Source organism: Cricetulus griseus, assembly GCF_003668045.3.
Source record: "Cricetulus griseus strain 17A/GY chromosome 1 unlocalized genomic scaffold, alternate assembly CriGri-PICRH-1.0 chr1_0, whole genome shotgun sequence".
Classification (NCBI taxonomy): Eukaryota; Metazoa; Chordata; class Mammalia; order Rodentia; family Cricetidae; genus Cricetulus; species Cricetulus griseus.
The window spans coordinates 205873934-205894625 of NW_023276806.1; the positions used below are offsets into that span (position 1 = coordinate 205873934).

Here is a 20692-nt window from a genome sequence, read left to right on the forward strand (position 1 = left end):
TCTTAGTGAGACATGAATGCTTGAAAAACACCACCAAGTATTAGATAAAAAGTATCCATAAATTTGACTCCATGTGAGTTTTGGAAATCATTTAACATAATATTTCATAGGAGCGCTGCAGTAATCCACACAACTGAAGAATGGAAATTCTGTCTTGTTTGAGTTATTGAGAGTAGTCACTGGTTTCCAATTGAGATTGCCAAGACACTGCATTGTGAAATCCAAATGAAATACAAGGAAGAATAATTTGAAGAGAAAGTAAAATGGGTAAGATTAAGACAAGATCTTTGTAAGAGGTGTATGTTACAGATAATGTTGGGAACCCAGTGAGGTCTAGGAGAATAGTTCATCATAGGTATGGGTCACCGTCACTACAGCATGCTTGAAAACACGACTCAGGAACCAATACTCAACCAGAGACAGATCACTCTAGGAAGCATATATTTTACAAAGTGTTACATGTAGTCAATAATTTTTAAAACACCCTGAGTTTTAACGCATCTGGTCTAGAACTCTTTTAGAACTCTAGAACCCCTCAAGACTCAGGGATGTCTGCAGAAGAGGACACTGAAGGACTGTAAGAGTCAGAGATGGTGGATGACTCCTGGGCAACAGTATCTTCCAGATACAACAGGACTAATATACATATGGACTCACAGAGACTGTGACAGCATGCACAAGACTTGAGCAGATTCAAACAAAGCAAAATCCCAACACTGAGAAGGGAAAGAGGACACAGTTACACCTCTAACCAAGACTCTAATTGCAATTAACACCTACCTTCTTGCAGGAAACCACTTCTACACTGCAGTGTCAATAGTCACTGGGTTTAACAACTACACTCTAGGGCAAGCACCTCTCATAAGAGGAGTTGGTCAGCACAAAACACACTCCACATTTCTTTGTGCACTGTTTTACATCTTCTTCCATCCTTTCTTCCTTCTTTCCTTTCTTTTTTGTTATAATTGGTTTATTTGCTTTAATTTTTATTGTTTATTTCTTTTTTGCTTTTTTTTAAAGAGAGAGGACTTGCAGTTGGGTGGGTAGGAGGGGAAAGGATCTGGGAGGAGTTGGGGTACAGTAAAGAATATGATCAAGATACATTAGATGACAAAAAATTAAAGTTAAAAGGTAGTTTTAAAAAACTGATGTTCATGCTTTCTAAAGGAAAGAATACTCTATATTGATCTCTGGATTGAAGTTCATTAAAAACCCTACATTTTCATTTCCAACAATCCTCATGAAACTGACTTGAGTAAATATGAGTAGGCTGTAAAGCTGCCAAATTGCATATTATGTGACTCATATTAGAATTGATTATTTCTTATATTTTTATGAGTTCATAAATTTCTTTTGTTGCTGTAATTTGGGACTCATTCTAGCAAAGTTGCACCTTTCTTGTATTTACAATTTTGGCAGGACAGCTTGATACTGAGGAAGAAGAAAGAATTTAAAATCTTAGCTACAGAAGAAACATTTTTGATAAATATAAAATTGAGATGCTGAAAACAGTCAGATTTTAATGACCAAGTTTACCTGCTACTGTGTGTGAAAAATTCAAGTATGGATAGTTACTACATAGCTGAAAGTTTTGTAGTAGCCCTGAAGACCATTTCTGCTAATAAGTTACTAGGAATAACCAGTGTCAGTTCCACACTATTTTCAGACTTAAATCTAGAATGCCAACGGCTAGGAGAGTCTGTGGCTCTATTTTCTGTATTAATTTCTTTTGGTATAGAGCTTATCCAATGATTCTTGGTGCAGTCATATTTATTATCATGTGTAAGAGACTGAGCAGCAACAATGACTGTCATAATTGGATATGCAGGAATTTTTCCTTTACATTCTCAGTGATTGAAGTGAATATTTATTGATGTGTTTTACTTCTGCACTAGCCCTTCCTCTGTATCCGACAAGAAAAAGTCAGACCTACCCTGGTAACTTCACATACCAACACTTATTTCATGACCTGTGGTTTTCTTCATTAGAGTTCACTGAATGTCAGCTATGATCTTAGCATTGTTGGTTGCCAAGGATATACATTAAACAAGGCAGATCTGGCTGATGCAATCCTTAAGTTTATTTTGTTCAGGACAATACAAAGGCTAGAGAAATAACTCCTGGTATATATTTTAGAATACTGCTTCTATGGATTTTTGGAGTGAACCTGAATTATCTGTATAATGTTTTCAGTGAACAGAGCATAGGTGGCACTAACCTCTTCCATAATCATTACAAAATATTAAAATATTTGCTAACGAAGTAGATTTAAAAGGCTGTACTGATTGATCTAAGAAAGTTGTCTTTTCAGGAATGCCCACCCCCAAAACTAGACATGAGAATATAGGTACATCCCATACCAGTTTTGCCCAATTAAATATGTGCATATTTGATAAGTAAGTAAACTATCACAACTCTATACATGAAGTTTTAAATTTATAAAGACATTTTAGTAATATATTTACTAAAGGAAACTGTTTTCAGAGCTGTTTTCATATATTTCTTTATGTGTACACACACACAGAGACACACATGCACACACACACACACACACACACACACACACACACACACACACACACACGCAATTTATCAAACATCTCAAAAATCAACTTGTGCAATTAGGAAAGTCTTTGAAAACCACAGTTGCTAATTTCACTAGCAATAGAATTCCTATATTCTTGCTTCCCTTTTGATGCCATCTTCTTCTCCTACTGTGCAAACTTGGCCCCATTTGTGCCCAGAAGTTGACCCCTCATCATAGCACATCAGTGTCAGTACAAGGATAATAATGTCTAATGATTTCACTCCAATTTGATGCCTTTTTTTTTCAAATAGCTGCTTGGTTCACACACTACCAGCTTTTCCTCCAGGTCATAATTTTAACCTTATTAATTAAAGCCAGTGTGATGACAAATGACCTTGTTGTATATCTGTGTACTTTTGTCACAAATCAGAAAGTATACATACAGCCAAGTGTTCATTTAACTATATCTAGAATTCAGATTAAAATTCTCAGTTCAGTGGCATTGAATAAAATACCAAGGATTAATTCATCTGACACTCAAAAGGCATTTAATAGAGCATTTTCTTATCACAAGACAAATTTATCATTCCAATAGTAACACTGACTTTAACTGAAGACACAGATACTCCTAACTTCTAGCTAATGGAGAATGAAGCACTCTGTCTAATTCTTTAATAGACAAAAGATAGAGCATAGGATATGAGGCTTTCCAAATGGTTGGGTAAGGAGGTTGATATAATAAAAATAAAGCTGTGTGGTGGTAACAAACACCTTTAATCCCAACACTTGAGAGAGAAAGACAGGTGTAGCTCTGTGAGTGTGAGGCCAGCCTGGTCTACAGAGCTAGTTCTATGACAGCCAAGGCTACACAAAGAAACCCTGTCTGGGGGGGAAGAGTATTTCTTTCCTTAAGTGGTTATATTATCTGAACATTCAATAGCCATTTACTCCTTCTTTATTAAATTACCAGACACCATAGAGTCCTACTGCAGATGAGTTGCATTACAAATAACTAAAAATCATTTTGTTTGTTTTATGAAATGTTTTCTTTAAAATCCTCTACACTTTTATGCATCTGTCACTGCTGTGTAACAAGAAGAGTTGTGGAGAGAACAGACTTGGAAATGTCCAGATTCATCCACAAACTGACTGCATTGCAAAGCATTGACGATCCTTGGTCTCAATTTTCCCACCAGCAAAAGGTAGATCTGCAAACACAGACTGCTAAAAGTCTCATCTTTCTAAATCTTTAAGCCTGTAATAAATACTGTAGCCTACTGATTTCCAGTGCCTCATTAGATAGTTAGGAACAAGACCCCTGTAATAACCCCACAGACTTTTATTTTATATTCAATGGCAATTTATTTCATCTGAAATTAAGTTTTCTTTTCACCCAGCTTTAAAGTTGTTCTCAGTTCATTTCCTGTTTACAGATTCTGTACTAACTTGCATTCTTTATTCTCTATGATACCATTCCTTCATATTTACTCCTCTGGCACCATAGTCATTTACTATTCCCAATGGAGAAGCACCATGAAGATGAAAGATTTTTATCATTTGTTATTAGCATGTTCTGGAAAACTCCCACAAAAATTAATGAATGGATGAAGGAATTTTTGAAATATTTGCTAAGTTTATATTAAAAATTGAAGTCTATTCCTATTGGAATAAGGACTCTTCAACTTCTGCTAAATTATTATAATGAGAAATTAGAACTATTAAATTATAGCAAAAAGAAGCTTCATTATCAAACACTTTATTCCCATCTCTAGATTCATTTCCCAGTTCTTCTAGTCTCTGGTTGTTTCTGTTATCACCATTGGTTTTGTTTTGCATTTTCCTTTGTATTTGTGGCACGAGGGACTGGATCCAAACCATCCCTATGAGAAGCCCAACCTCTACAGCTGAGCTAGCCCAGCCCTCCACATCTATTAGAATACTCTGAAGTTATAGAGACTCCATGTGAGAGATTAAAACTAAAACAGTTCTAGTCTAACAGTCAACTATTTTGTCTGCCTATCTAATTTCTGTTGTTAACAAATTGTCTTTTTTCCACTGTAATTGTGTTCCATTTGCGTAGTCTGTAAATTGAAAGGATCTCTTAAAGTAATTCTGTGTCTTATTATTCAAAGTAACGTACCAATAATAGTTCTGAAAAACTTTTTTTTAGGTACTTCTAAAAAGTTGTATGTGCTATTCTCAAAATGAAATAATAAATTCTACATTAGTCCTGCCTTTTAAAAATGAACTGTATTCAATTTGCTACCTTTTAATTTGGGGAGGTTATCTTTTAGACTTGCAGTCACCATAAACTTTATTAACATAATAGATTTTTCTCCAAATTTATGTTTTTTTTCTTATAAAGATGTAATCATGATAAAGCAAGAATTTTGGATGTAAAAATACTAGAAAGTTTCAGAAGTGAAAGAACCATATATATATATATATAATATATATATATATATATATATATATGAGAGAGAGAGAGAGAGGAGAGTTTCTAAGCTTATTCAAAGCCACTTTCAAATATATGATCTATCTCTACCTAATCAGAGGTACTTAATTTCAGCATAAACTTCTTCATACTATTAATGTCAAGATAACAAGCAACATTAAGACATAAAGGAGTCAATAAGAATTTTTTTCAAAATACCTTATAAATGAAAATATAAAGTCTTTAGACAAATAGCCTGAACTCATTAATTTTCTAACTCAAAATACTACCTACAGTGATTCTTAGGCTGCATTTGCCCAGCTCTCTAAACCATGCTGTGCCCTAAAATGAACTTACTTTTATCCAAGAACCTAATTGCTCTTAGACCTTTTTTCATGAACAGATCTCCCTGACAGTTTTAATCAGGTCATGCGCTATGGTGGTCAGAATGACAATGTCCCCTAAAGTACAGTTCTTGTACTTTTAGTCCCCAAGTGATGTACTGTTTGGAAGTATTGCAAGGTGTGAACATGTTAAAGGAGGTGTGTCACTAAGGGTGGGCTCTTATGTTTCCAAAGCCCATGCAAAGCCCAGTGCCCCAGTGTGTGTGTGTGTGTGTGTATGTGTATGTGTGTGTGTGTGTGTGTGTGTGTGTCTGTCTGTCTGTCTGTCTGTCTGTCTGTCTGTCTGTCTGTCTGTCTGCTGTCTGTCTGTTTGAGGCTAAGGATCAGGATGTAAAGCTCTCAATTACAGTTCCAAAACTTCATGCTTATCTTCGGCCCCACCATGATAATTGACTAACCTCTGAAACAGGAAGCAAGCCCCTAATTAAATGCTTTCTTTTATTAAAACAAACAAACAAACAAACAAAAATGCCTTAGTCATGGTGGCAATACAACAGTGACAAGGATAGAAAGATAACATTCATGTTCATGCCCCAAACCCCATTTTCAGTCCTCCAGTTATATTTTATAAGTCTTGCTTTTACTTTCTAGTGCTGAATTCTTCACTGCATCTTCAATGTCTAATTCTTCATCTCAGGCTCTCAAAATCAACTCTTACTTTGCCTTTCTTCTCCAGTGTTGGCCTGCTTCAGTCCACTTTCAGGGGTGCAGCCACATTGTCATTTCTTGATAAGAAATTCCTCAGTGATAACTGTATTTTTGAGAGAAGAATGTGAAAGTGCTTCTGCAGAGTGGAAGGGTCTTTGCCTAACTTGCCATTTACAGAACCACTTGCCTTCCCATAGAAAGCCAACTCAAACATTTGGAAAGTTTGCATCTGTGAGTCTCCCGGCTTCCTATGCATTCTTGAACACCTACTCAGTGCATTTGAATGGCTCAGCCAGATTGAAGTGACATTTCCTCTACAAATCTGTTGTTTTACACCCACCTGGATTCAGGGTAACTGCTCTGTAGCACTGCTGTAACCCTGTGGCTTTTCATGTTGTATTGCACGTCTGTGTAGCGCCAGTATACACCATACATATTTTTGTAGACTTCTACTATTTTGCAAGCCCTACTAAGTGGCAAACATCTCAAAATGGGAGAGAATAATCAATATTGATTTTATTTCCATTCTATTATATTCATATAAAAATAAAAACAATTTGGATATTTTTCTATTAGTGATATTAATGTAATGATGTGGTTTACCTGTCTCTACTGGCCACTTAAAATCTGTGTGTGATATGCCTATTATAATACACAGATAAAGATGCAGTATAATTCAATTATAAATTAAATTATAATTTAATTATAAAGAACTACCTTCTTAGAGATCTATGGAGTAAGATTAGACACATTGGGCACAGAATTACATTATGTAATCTCCGTAACTTCTGTGTACAGCTTAAAGTAATTTCTCTTTGCTCCTTTTTTTGCCCTAAACATATTTTTAAAATGACTCTGGAATGAATCTGTTGTTTCAATGGCTTAAATCATGATGTAAAGCATATGACACATGTGATGTGCATTAATAAAAGCTATTTATTCTGACCAACCTTTTAAAAACTAGAAATATTTTCTTTTACTTACTATTTTCCATTCTAAATTTCATGGAAAGGATTTTCTATGTTATAAAGTAATGTAAATATCTGGACCCACACCAAGTGTAAATAAGAAGTCTATTTTAATGTAAAATATATCTAGAATAGCATCTAATACTAAATCTATCATGCTGTAAAATGTTCATGTATAGAACAGTGAAATCAAGGTCTTGTTTTAGAAAACTGTAGCTTGGTACTGTGAACCTAAGAGTCTACAACAGGTCCCTTTAAAATACTAAAATATCTCTATAGCTACCCTAATTTTTACACCAGTGTGAACTGGGATAAGGGTCTGAGCTGATGGAGCTTTATTGGTAATAAGAAAAAGGCCAAACATCCAAATAGCAAACATGGCGTTCACTCAGAAGAAAGAGATTAGAGTCACCTCTATTTATGAGGGTAGTGGAATGGCAGAAGAGATCAGAAAACATGAAGCCAAATACTATGGTATTTCCATTCAGTGATGTTTATAGAGGGAAAAAAATGGGTAAAACATACCAACTAAAATGAACCCTAAGCTACCCTATTTAATGATGATGGTTACAAATGAGTAATAAAATCTCTAAACGAAAGTACCCAAAGTCAAAGTCTAAAATATATCTACATTACTTTTGTTTATGTAATTTCCAAGTTCCGTAATATTTTCTAAGGATTTTTGTTTGGTTATTATGAATACTTGAAACATTGTTAGAAAGAGCAATATAAACATGTTGGAAAATATCGTTCCAGCTACGTGAAGCACTGACTACTGACTATGAATTACATTTATTTAGATTGAAAAAAATAATACTTATTTACCTTACTTTATATGAGACCAAGACATGATTCTAAACTTTTAATATGCTATGGAAAAACTATTGCCTTTAAAATTAATATTTTGTTCAATTTGATATGTTGTAAATAATGTTGAAACGTTATAAAAGAATTATGTCTGTATGTATTAACCACTGTGGATGACTTCAGTTAAGAATGATATTCATCTTTCATATATAATCAATGCAAATGAAATAATTTGTTTATGAGGATTACAATCTAGACACACCGATATAAATGAATTTTCCGCTTAATCATTCCCTGACTTACCTTCCCATGGCATCGCTGTGTCATTTGTACTGTTTGCACTTCACTATCTTTAGTCAACTCAGCACCTACTCTGAACTCTTAGCTTCACTTGTTTTAATTTTGTTTTCTCTTGTACATTCTAATTCTAGCACTGACTCTAAAATTAGACGTGAGAATTTAAATCACTTGCATTTTCTAGGTCTTGACAATAGAGCAGGGAAGCCAGACCAAGGAAAATTCTTTCCAATCAAACATTCCATGGACCTCTCACAATGTTCATCTGAGCCATCACGCCTCTGAGGACAAGGTGGCAGATACATGCAAGTGCTCAGTGAATGCTTGCTGAATTAATACAGCATAGGACTCACTACTTTATCCATCCAGCCTGCTGCATAGAGACTGGGCAGCTGCAAACTTTTCCTAACAGGCAGATAATTGCACAACTCTCTTCAACTAACTGATTTGAGACCATTGCTTCAAATCTTCCCATAAAACTGTGGAGATTTAGTTTCAAAGCTCTGCAGATAATAATGAGGACACTTAATTACATATGCAGAGTGGCAATAATCTCCAAACGCAATTTAATTTCTGAAACCATGTATTGTAAGTTCTGCCAAATCATAGACTCACACAAATCATAGGGGTATGAGGTTTATGGCTAAAAAATATTTTGTCTCACTTTGCAGTACTCTTAACCTAACTTTAACCATTTGGTAACTTGACTCATAAGTCTATTTGAAGAAATTACTATACATGAGTATAATTAATTAGAACGAGGAGTTCTTAGGAAATGAAATGGCTGTAGTAGGCACAGCTGAATTCAGAGTACAATACATTTAATTTTTAAAGAATGCAGTATTGACTAAGGATACAAACTTGCTATTTTATTGGTAGGGCCAAAACATCATACATTCTAATGAAATATTAATATAAATAATATCTGATATACAATTAACATGTTTTAAGTTTTTATTCTAATTTGCTTTTTTCCATTTCCTTCCTCCCTCCCTGTCCTCCTCTCTACTTCTTTACTGGATCTCATGTTTCAAACTCTCTGTATAACAAGAATGGGAGGATGATGCTCCTTTCTCCACTTCCTAAGTGGTAGGATTATTGCATGTTGTCCAGCAAACCCTGACAGTTTTTGAAACAATGGCAGTTCATGAAAGCACACCAATGTATTCCAAATTTTGCAGAATTAATATGTGTAATATGACTGTTCAATAAGGCAATAATATAGTCACTTTATAATTTAAAACTTACCTGAAGTTAGGATATTATAACCTGACTTTTAAATATTGAATATTATTAATACAATGACTCAGCAAAATAAAAAATAGCATACCATTTCTTTGTCAAGTAAAAGCTTTCCCCACTTTCCGTTTATACATACTTGTTTTCAAGGTTTAGTTAGTCCTCTCTCCTACAAGCTAAAGTAAGCAGCCCATATGCAACATGATTTGCGAATGTGCTGATAAGAGTGAAAATATAAATTTTACATTCATGACTTTTGGCTAAAGCTTAGTAAATCTACTATGAGGTAAATCCGTATACTAAATTTCACACATAGAAATGGCAACTCCATGTAAGTGTGATGATGGGAGCTTCAAATGTCTACAAGAAATGAGTTCCTCCAAAAATGAAATTTGATTTAAATATAAGTTTGAGGTAGTTATGAAAAACATTAGGGGAAATTGGAAAGGCCTTGTTAAAATAATAGAGCTTACAGAACACTGATAAGAATGCAAATCTGAAAATTGCCTCTGCATCACAGCGCTGGCTAAATAATCCTAGAAGTGGAATCATTTTTCATTCTCTGAAAGCAAAGTTGGAATTTTAATAGATGACAGAATATTATGGAAACAGGCACACCTGGATTTCCATTATGTGAGCCATATGACATACATATAAAACAGTAACTGTACCTTTTAATTGTCTGAAACTTGAGTTAAATGTTAAATTTTAGCTTTCTCTAATCATCTATTGTGGGCCATGAATATATTAAATTGTGTAATAAGTAAATATCTCTAGTTTTTTTTTTTTTCTCTTTGAGGAGCAAAAAACAGTTTCTGGCATGCTTATTCATTTATTTTTGTTTGCTTTGTTTTATTGCGATTTCTTTCTCCTGATATCTGGAATTTTGAAATGTCTAAAAAGTCTGTGTTGGAAATGTTACTAATGATCCAATCACCTTCAATTTTATTCAGTTTTCAATTAAAACTTTTCTTAGTTCCAGGTCCTAAGAAATCTAAAGCATTAAATACCCTGTGTGTGCGTGTGTACACACACACACACACACACACACACACACACACACACACACACACACACACACAAAACACACACACAGCCTATGCAGAAACGATAAGTCATTTGAAGCTTCCATGTTAGACTTTTCTTACATTCCCCCAGGCGTTGTTTATGGCCACAAAATTCACAAGGCACTGATTGAAGGAGCCTTGTATAAATGATCTAAAATTTTGAGTCCTTTGGTTGCTGTCACCCAAAACATTGACACAAGAATTTGCCTAATATACTATAAGTAATTCTTTGTATTATTTGTTGTTGGGCAAATAAATGCTACCAATGATCACTAAGACCTGGATAGTGTCGTTCTACTTCTGAGCTATTAAGCTCCCTGTGGAAAATCCAAGGCTGCACTGTACCTTGTTCAACTGTGTCACCTTACAAATATCCAGGCAAGGTTGACTCTCGACTGAGCCCTGGGAAGCATAACACAGAGTTTTCAAGTCAAGTGTGATGAATGTAAAGATAAGCACTATTTTCTGTGGTTGAACCTATTTCCACAGAAGACTCCTTTAGCTCAAACTCTCGATGCATCAGTGAGAATCAAGCTGAGGGTGTGTGGTGGTTGGGAAGGAAGCAGGGCTCTTAACTAAATGCTGAGCAAGGCATAATACCCTCAAGCTCACATGGATCTAAATAAATCACATTAATTGATACTCTTGCTTTTACAGAGTAATTGGAATTGGACTAAGCTCTAATCAATTGATAAATTGATAATTTACATCCATATGTCTTTCAATAATTGTACCTGTGTATCCTCCACAGACTGTGTGAATGTGCATACTCGCTTTCCAAGAAGGAAAATCTTGTAAGTATTATGCAGCCATTGTTTCAGCAGAGCAGAGTTCCTGGTCTTAACTCCAATGTAATTAAGGAGAAGATTTCATTTCTCACACTCAGTTTTGTAAAAGTTACATTTTACTAGTTTTCACATGTTGTATCATCTTCTACTCCTATGTAGAGATTATATATTTCAGGCTACAGCCCTGTTATCTTCACAAGTGTCTCCATTGTTTTTACCCTGTCATGTTCTACTACATAGAAAACAATTGTTACATACTCAGTGATTTTTTTAGCCCATTTGTAGTCATTGTTTATGCTACCCCTGACATATATTAGCTGTATGTATGGCCAAACAAACCATTGTAGCATTGTAGTCTGCTAATCTATATCAAACTTACTCTTCTTTTCTTTATGATGCTGTAGAATAATCCGAATAAGATATATGAAATGCCAAAGAATTCTAATGTAGTAATTTACACATTAATTATAGATTATTCTCCCATATTTTCATTAGTATCTTAGTTTTCTATTGTCATAAAACACCACAAATAAGGCAACTTGTAAACAAAAGCATTTAATTAAGAGCTTGCTTACAGTTTCAGAGGGCAAGTCCATTAACTATCATGGTGGTAGCACGGCAGTGGACAGCAAAGCATGGTACATAAGCAGTTAAGTATTTGAAAACTGACTGACCAACAAGTATGAAAGAGAGAGAGAAGAAGAAATAATAGTGTCTCAAAAGCCTTTAAATAGGAGTCCAAATTACTAGGATAACTTACTACTCATCTTCTAGGACAATGGTTTGGAAACAGATTAAACCACACCACAGAAAGTTACAAAGATGTTTAAGATGCTGCATCATTCCAAAAGAGGACACTGTTCTTTACATAAGAAAAACCCCTTGACATACTGAGCGATCCTTCCTAAGGAACAAGAGCTTAGGTATTCTACCAGCAGGGACAAGCTATTTGGAAACCACCAACAAGGTGACTGGTAACATTTAATAGAATCACAGCTGCTTTAACTTCCAGAAGTCATCCCATCTTTGTCACTCAGGTCTTGTAATCACTACTGACAACACAGGAAAGGAGATTTAAAAGAATTGGTTGTCTTGAATCAAGTCTAACTTTGTGTCTTCTATTTAATATTACTCAAATATACTTTTAAAATTGGAACATGTTTCCCAAGGAAACACTCAATAGTAAATGCTTTCCCAACTACATGCCTTAATGATCAAGCGTGCTAACTACCATCTACCTAATTTTCATGCATACAGTTCTATACATACACAATAATATTTTATCTATCACAAGATGTGCAATTATGTTGATTAATAATTTATTGAGGATAATTTTGTTGTAAATAACAAACAAAACTGCATTCCACATAAACCATTTTTATGCTTTTTATACTTTCTGCTAACTTTTTTGGTGTATTTACCTGAGAGTGAACCTGAAGTCTCACATGCACTAGACAATGGTTCTACTACTAAACTACATTCCCAGCCCTCTTTTTACATTTTTATTTTGAGACAGTCTAATTCAGCTGTCTAGGCTGACCCAGAGCTTACTCTTTATGCCAAGCAGGACTTGAACTGATAAACCTCCTGTCCAAGACTCCCAAATTGCCATGATCACAGGCCTGTTCTACCAGGCCTGAATGCTGCAATCTAACTCTTCTGTAATGCCAGATAAAGAAAACTTTCATTGAAGTTTTCATATGACCACACAGAAAATTGAAAGCATTTGATTACATGCAATTAGTAGACCTCCAGGATTGGATAATAAAGTTCCAAGCATATGGAGACATCTCAGTGGATAAAGTGTTGCTATGAGGACCTCAATTTGAAACCTCGGAGCTCACTAAGGTAGGCACAGTAGCACTCAACTCTTACCTCAGTATTCCTAATGCAAGATGAAAGGCAGGGACAGGAAAATCACTGGAAGTTTGTGGGCTTCATCTTTTGTGTGTGGTTCTCTCTTTATGTCTCTTTGTCTCTGTCTCTCGTGTGTGTGTGTGTGTGTGTGTGTGTGTGTGTATGTATGTATGTATGTGCGTGTGCCAGTACACAAAGCAGTGAACAAGAAAAGTCAACCCTGTCTCAAACAAGGTAAAAGGCTAGAACTGATACCCAAGGCTGTCTTCTGACTTACATAGCACACTGTGGCACTCATACCTATAAACATGCATGTGCACACGCACATACATACACACACACACACCACACACACACACACACACACACACACACACACACACACACACACACATTAGAGACAGAGACAAAGAGACATAAAGAGAGAACCACACACAAAAGATGAAGATGCTTGTCTTAGTTAGGGTTTCTCTGGCTATGAAGACACACCATGACCACATGACCATGACAATGCTTTTAAGGAAAACATTTAACTGGATGGCTTACAGTTTCAATGGTTAAGTCTATTATTTTCATGGTGAGGTATGACAGCATGAAAGCAGACACAGTTTTGAAGAAGTAGCTAAGAATGGAGAAGGAGCTATATCTTGAACCTTCAGGGAACAGGAAGTGGTCTGAGACACTGGGTCTATCTTGAGCTTCAAAGCCAGTCCTCACAGTGACATACTTGCTCCAACAAGGCCACACCTACTCCAACAAAGTCATACCTTCTAACAATGTCATTCCCTATAGGCTTATGGGGGTCAATTACATTCAAACTACCACAACGTCCTAGAGAAAAAGACACAGTGTTTGAACAGATAAAGTAGCAGAAAGAAATGGGAAATATACAGAAGGAATTCCCTATATCTGGTGTATAGGTAAGGATCAGGTTTATTTCTCAATATAAACAGTTTATCTCCATTACTTACAGTGTGGGAATAGTACAGTTTTAATTTTTAGAATGAAAAAAATCAGAAAATGTGTTAGATGAGTTAAGTGAGTCAGAATATATGTGACCAATACATAACACAACCCCCAATGCACTGGATATTCTATAAGCTAGGGTTTATGAAATACTTTGCACAAATGTAACAGATAATGAACTATGTCAGAAAAATACTTTATATTTGCTATATTTGCTAGAAAAATTCTTCTATATATGTATTTTAAGATATGTACCCATTGATACATGAAATATAATGTTGATGTTTTATAAAATCATGTTTTTTAATAGCACTTCACATCTCCATTTTCTGTCTTCAAACATTTTCTGTTTGGATGTCCTTGAAGAGTGAATATTTTTGCCAGGGTCTCATAAGAATACTGGCTTGGATGCACAGGGTGTGACAGGGATTATGAGGTCTAACTATTCCCATTAAAGACCTTTAAAGCCTCTTCTTCTGAATGAAAAACTACAAATTTTGCTCAGGTCCCCATCGCAGGTTGTTACTTCTTTATGCTATCTGTTCTTTTGGGTCCTTTAGCCCAAGTTTCCCATTCCATTCCTTATTATAAACTATCGCCAGCCTGGCCTTTATCCTATTTTTCTTTTCCAAGTAGGTTTACACATTTCAAAAATGCATGTGCTTTATATTTAACAAGAAAGGGACAGAGGGAAATGTATTCAAGTTAATTTGTTAAACAAAAGAGCCTTATGCTCCATTCTGGTCACGAAGCGGAGTTTCAGAGAAGTTAAATAACTTGCCATTTGCACAGTTCAAAATGAGCCAAGGGCAGAACCATTTCTAGACACCCCTGCTTGTGAAGCCCATTTGCTCCTACCCCACGCTTCTCTACAGAATCCAAAAGTGGCTCTCTGATGAGAAAACAAAATGACCACATCAAGGACATTTATCTCCAATCCATAGCACCCGAAAACAATCTTGAATCAACAAAGTGTACGGAGCAGCATAACTAAAGGTAATTGTGATGACTGGAGTCACACACAATGCCCAATGCCCCTTGAAAGCTTAAATCAGTAAGTGTATCTCCACTTGTGCTTTTCTTCACTTACTGTTAAAAACTAATTGTGAAATCATGCTAAGCCCTCCAAAGACAAACCCGAGGAGTGCTCATGCTGATAGCAGGGAGAATGGTAATGTGTCATCTCTGCATGCCACTGCTGGGAACTATTTCAGTAAACAGGATAAAACTATGTTGGACCAGAAGAGGCAGTGACCTCCCATCACCTTTATGGGAACCACACAGTGATTATGAGAAAGAAGTACAGATATAAAACTTTTATAATCATAAAAGGCTTTTGCACTGTTTGAAGGTGGACTGTGGGTAAGGCTAAGATTTTTTTTCCTCTCTCTATTCAGTAAAGCCCTTCAGCAATTCTTATTGTCAGAAGAAAAAAAAAAGTACACGAACAACTTATGTGTTTAAGAGAACCTCATTTAGCAACCATGGTGTTAAGTTGATAATTAATTGCATAAACAACTCAAAGATATTTGTTTATTTTACATATACTCGTGGGGGGGAAGAGAGGGCCTGCCTCATAAAATTCAAAAACCCACAAGTTTTTAGCTCTTCTGTCACATCTCAGTGGGTTTAATATCCTTCTGCCTTATTATTTACGACTTCACAAAGAAAGTAGTTATTTCCTATTATCTATTCAATAAATACGCAGAGCAATGCAGGCTGCAGAGATGCAACTTGTTAATGAAATAGCCCAGAGAATCTTCATGGTTTCTAGTTCCAAAAGCTTGGGCAGCATCTATTAAAACTTGCTTTAGCTCTGAAGAGTAATTCCTATTTCTACACACTGCTATGTTCCACTCAGGTGACTTGAGGCACACTTTCTGTGGAGAGGAGTCAACCTGTGTAAAGCACACTGAGAAATAACACGTATCTGACCACGCAGGCATGCCCAAGCACTTTCCCCTACTTGTTCTACAGTTTTCTATGACTAGGGAGACAGTTTCACTGTAGAAATTAAATGGATATAGACCAATTCTTGGTCTACCTATTCCCATCGAAGACTTTTAAAGCCTTCTTTTCTCGTGAATTAAAAAAAATACAAAATGGGTTCTGGTTCCTATCATAGGTCACCCTTTCTTACTTGATCTGTTCTATTGAGTTATTTACTACTGCACATTAATTTTCCATCTCATTCCTTAAATCTTAGGATAAACACTCACTGGTCTTGCCTTGGGAGCACATTTTTAAAGAAGAGAAGAAATAAATCTTCTTTGTTGTAGTTCTTAACCGAATATTATGAAGGCACTGTGATCTGCCATTCTGATTCAAGTTGAGCAGCACCAATAGCTAAATAGAGGGTAAGGTACTTCGGCGTTCACACACCTGGATGTATGTTTTCCAGTATAAAACACCTGAAATTCTGTCTTATAGTTTGCTAAAGGGAAAAAAAAACATTCATTTTATGCTAATCACTCAAAACTCACTCAGATCAAAACAAAAACAACAGGAAATACTAAGAAAAAACAGTCATACACAGAGAACTCCCTTATCTCTGTGTAATTTTCATCCCCTTCTTGTAATGATGAGGGCAGACAGACTTAGGGGAGTAGACAAAATAAAATCTGATTTTGAAATATATTTCCTGGAAAAAAAGAAGTCTTTCATATCATGTATGAGAATCTTTTTCTAATCATAAGCAAAGTGCTGGTTAAACAATCCTATGAATATGTTTGACTTTGATGAGAAGTTCAGAACAACCAAAGCTTCTCAAGTCCTAGCATTCCTTGTATAGATTTTTGAATTGCATTTTAATTTCCACACAGAATCCCATCTTTTCTTTCTTCAGGGTCAGGAGAGAGCATCAACACAGTTTTACAATCTGTACAACAGACAAGAATGTAAAACATTGATTATCAATAAGTCCATATGTCACAAATTTTAAAACTGAATATTATTTATATACTAACAGTAGTCCATTGGATTTCATACATATTCAAGAATGCTAATATGTCACTGGTGCAAATCCCTGAAGTGGCTATAATCAACTACACAGGAAAAACAGTACTGCACTGATATTTTAACAGAAGTCAGCATGAATTTAAGAAGTAGTGAAAATAAGTATATCTCATGAGTGTATATAACACACAAAGTTTGTTTTGACTAACAATTTCTTCATAAGTACCTATATAAAATTTATTTAATGAAATGGTTAGTAGCATTTGCCTAGCATACTTTAAAATTCAGCTAGTAATATACTAACATTTTAATAGGATGTTAACTGTTACAACCCATTATTTTCTCTTTTGCAAAGAGTCTGAACTACAAATACATGATAAACATGGTTAAATTTGCTTGATCCTTAAAATAACTTAGAAAGCACTAATTTATGTTTTCTATGTGCATTATCCAAGGCATCTGAAGTACAAGGTCCGTGAGTCTTAGTTTGGAGGCAGAAATACCTGAGAGGGTCCCCAATCCTGCCTTCCATCATCAACTTCACTATTATGCTACCCAGGCAAACAACATCAGTACTTCTGTTTTGAGAGTTTTATCCTCTCACTATCCAATCAATTTCTAAAATGTGATTGTTTTGAATACATTTGTAGCTATACTTTGTGATATTAATGGTTGAAACTTTTTGTTTGTTAGTTTTTGTTTTTCCAGACAGGGTTTCTCTTTGGAATAGCTCTGGCTGTACTGGAATTCATTCTGTAGACCAGGATGGCCTTGAACTCACAGAGATCTACCTGTCTCTGCCTCCTGAGTGCTGGGATTAAAGGCATGTGCCACCACCCATCCCCCAGTTCAATAGTAGATACTATGGCTTGTGAGATTTTTTACAACTTTTACTTTCTGTTCACTTTCCTGAATCTGAAAATGACCCTGGTTATAAAATGCCCAGGGGAAAAATAAACAAAACAAAAACCAAAAAAAAAAAAGAACCTAAGTAGCACTGCAATGAGTGTTCTGAATACATTCTATTTCCTTGCCTGCCCAACTCCTAATCTCTTTTCTTTCCCTTGTGTTTCTAGCTAGCTATGATGTTATTTTGAGTACCACATTTTGTAATTTCCTGGAGGAAGGCAGGGGTGGGGGTCCTGGAAACACTCAGCAAAGATTCCAAAGGTATATTAATCTATGAACACAAGTGTGGAATTTCACATGTTTGAGGAATCTGGCAATTATTAGGTGACAGAACACATGTGCTTCGCCCTTGGACATGGTCTTCCAGTGCCTCTTCATGTCAAGTGTGTAAGAACAGTCTTAAAGGGCACCTGTAACAACAGTGTGACTACTATGTGTTTTGTAATATCTCAATTTTAGTTCCTCACTGCCTTCAAACTTCAGTGTTTGGTTTCTAGCCTTTAAATTTCTAAAAACTTCACTCATCTAATAGATTTAATATTTTCTTCAAACAGGTTTTCATAAAAGTTCAAAGGCAAAAAAATGAGCGGTCAAAAATATGCAATTAAATAAAAAAGAGTTGGGTCAGGTGTTGGTGGTGCATGCCTTTAATCCCAGCACTCAGGAGGCAGAGGCAGGTGGATCTCTGTGAGTTCCAGGCCAGCCTGGTCTCCAGAGTGAGTGCCAGAATAGGCTCCAAAACTACACAGAGAAACCCTGTCTTAAGAAACCAAAACAAACAAACAAACAAACAAACAAAAAACAGAGTTGTTTTGGGAAGACAAATACCACTGAGTTGACTGAAGATGCTATGTATAAAGTTTTTGACTTTTAAATACTTATTTCCCATCCAAGTACTGAGGGGAGAAATAGGGAGGGGAGAACTTGAGGGAATGGGATGGTGAAAATGTGGGAAGGACAGAGAGAGAGAGCAAGAAAAGAGATCGCTTGACTGAGGAAGCTAGTACGGGTCTAGAGAGAAACCTGGCACTAAGGAAATTCCCTGGAATCCACAAGGATGATTCCGGCTAAGACTCTAAGCAATAGTGGAAAGGGTGACTGAACTGGCCTTCCCCTGAAATCAGATTGATGACCACCTTAATTGTCATCACAGAACCTTCATCCAGTAACTGATGGTAGCAGATGCAGAGATCCACAGCCAAGCACTAGGCTGAGCTCCCAGAGTCCAGTTGAAGAGAGGGAAGAATGATAACATGAGCAAATGGGATCATGATGGTGATACCCACAGAGACAGCTGGCCTGAGCTAATGGGAGCTCACTCACTCTGGACTGATAGCTTGGGTGCATGTATAGGACCAAGCTAGGCCCTCTGAATGTGGGTTACAATAGTGTGCCTTGGTCAGTCTGTGGGGCCACTGACAGTGGGAATAGGATTTGTCCATAGTGCTTGAATTGGCTTTTTGGAGTTCATTCTCTTTGAAGGGATTCCTTGCTCAGCCTAGATATAAGTATGAGGGCCTTGGTCCTGCCTCAAAGTGATGTGCCAGACTTGATTGACTCCCCAGGGGAAGCTTTGCCCTCTCTGAGGAGTGAATAAGGGGTAGGTAGAAGAAAGGTGGGGAGATCAGGAGGAGGGGAGGGAGTGGGAAATGGGATTGGTATGTAATATGAGAAAAGACTCTTTTAAAGTAAAAAAAAAAGATTTAAAAATGTATTTATTTCGTGTGTGTGTGTGTGTGTGTGTGTGTGTGTGTGTGTGTGTGTGTGTGTGTGTGTGTGTGTGTACACCTGTTGTCTTTGTCTTTTGAGGTTAGAAGAAGGAAATGGATCCCCAGAAACTGTTGTTATATACCATTCTGAGCCACTATGTGGGTGCTGGAACTGAACCAGGTCCTCTGCAAGAGCAGTTAGCACTCATAAGTGCCGAGCCATCTCCATCTCTCTAGCACATGAGATCATGTGTAAATTTCTAAGGCACTATCTAAATGGCATTCCAGAGCAAAGACAGCATTTATATAAACTGCAAAGCAGCACGTGGTTATTTCAACACAGAGGAAGGACACAATTGTTTGAGGATCTATGAGAATAAGGTCAGGAATGCAAGAAATAGAATAGGCTATAGAATAGTAACCCTATACTATAGAATAGAATAGTAACCCTATACTATAGGCTTACTAACTGCTATCAGGTGTCCTGGCATCTAAAATAGTCAAGTGATTTTACAGTAAAGACAGTTTCTTCCACACTTAAAGAGTTTATACCATTATTCTAGAGTGCAAGATCCTGCCAAAGGTAAAAGGTGCCAAGAAGGGTTGGAGAGCTCAGAAACTGGACTGTGACCAGTAGTTGGATCCTTAAAAAACCCATTCAGCAAAACAAAGTTTAGTTAGCAACAACCAAATGAACTGCTAAGTGTTTGCAAACACTGTAATTCTATAGCGTTCCTCTGGGGAAACTTCTGTGGTGCTTGGTTCTATTTAGTGGTGTAATGAGATTTCAACAGAGAACTACAGAGAAAAAATATTTTGTAAAGTTTAAAAGACAGACAGGTGGGGATCCACAGGCTCTGTATACGCACTGAGAAATAGAACACTGCTGTAAAAAGTTGATTAATGTAGGAAATTCTGAGTTAAGAAGTCAAAGCAAAGGTGAAGCTCAGCCATGGCTTCCTTGAAATTACAAGTAAATAGAAGATACAACGCAGCTTAATTTCCTCACATGCCATGTTCCCTAGTTTTTCACTTTATCTTAACAACTCATGCAGCCTTCAGGTGAAATAATACATCACAGATGCATAGTAAGTACCACAAGTGACAAAATACCAAG

General features: G+C 36.2%; 1 protein-coding gene and 1 long non-coding RNA gene across 51 annotated transcripts in view; one reads left to right on the plus strand and one right to left on the minus strand.

Annotated features, from left to right (window-relative positions):
- The window catches only part of Kcnd2 (potassium voltage-gated channel subfamily D member 2), a 484656-nt gene that overhangs the window by 426219 nt on the left and 37745 nt on the right, over positions 1-20692 (minus strand). The gene's annotated exons all lie outside the window — the stretch shown is intronic.
- The window catches only part of LOC103160919, a 65378-nt gene that overhangs the window by 25543 nt on the left and 19143 nt on the right, over positions 1-20692 (plus strand). For 13 of the 50 annotated variants that reach the window (XR_004771900.1, XR_004771895.1, XR_004771897.1 and 10 more), the window contains 6 exons: positions 111-267; positions 3627-3729; positions 11143-11185; positions 12747-13027; positions 14878-14998; positions 16209-16359. This is a non-coding gene — a long non-coding RNA (uncharacterized LOC103160919). Of the gene's footprint in view, positions 1-110; positions 268-3623; positions 3730-11048; positions 11186-12746; positions 13028-14877; positions 14999-16208; positions 16360-20692 lie in introns of all 50 variants that reach the window. The other 37 variants (XR_004771915.1, XR_004771916.1, XR_004771919.1 and 34 more) reach the window with 28 other exon arrangements.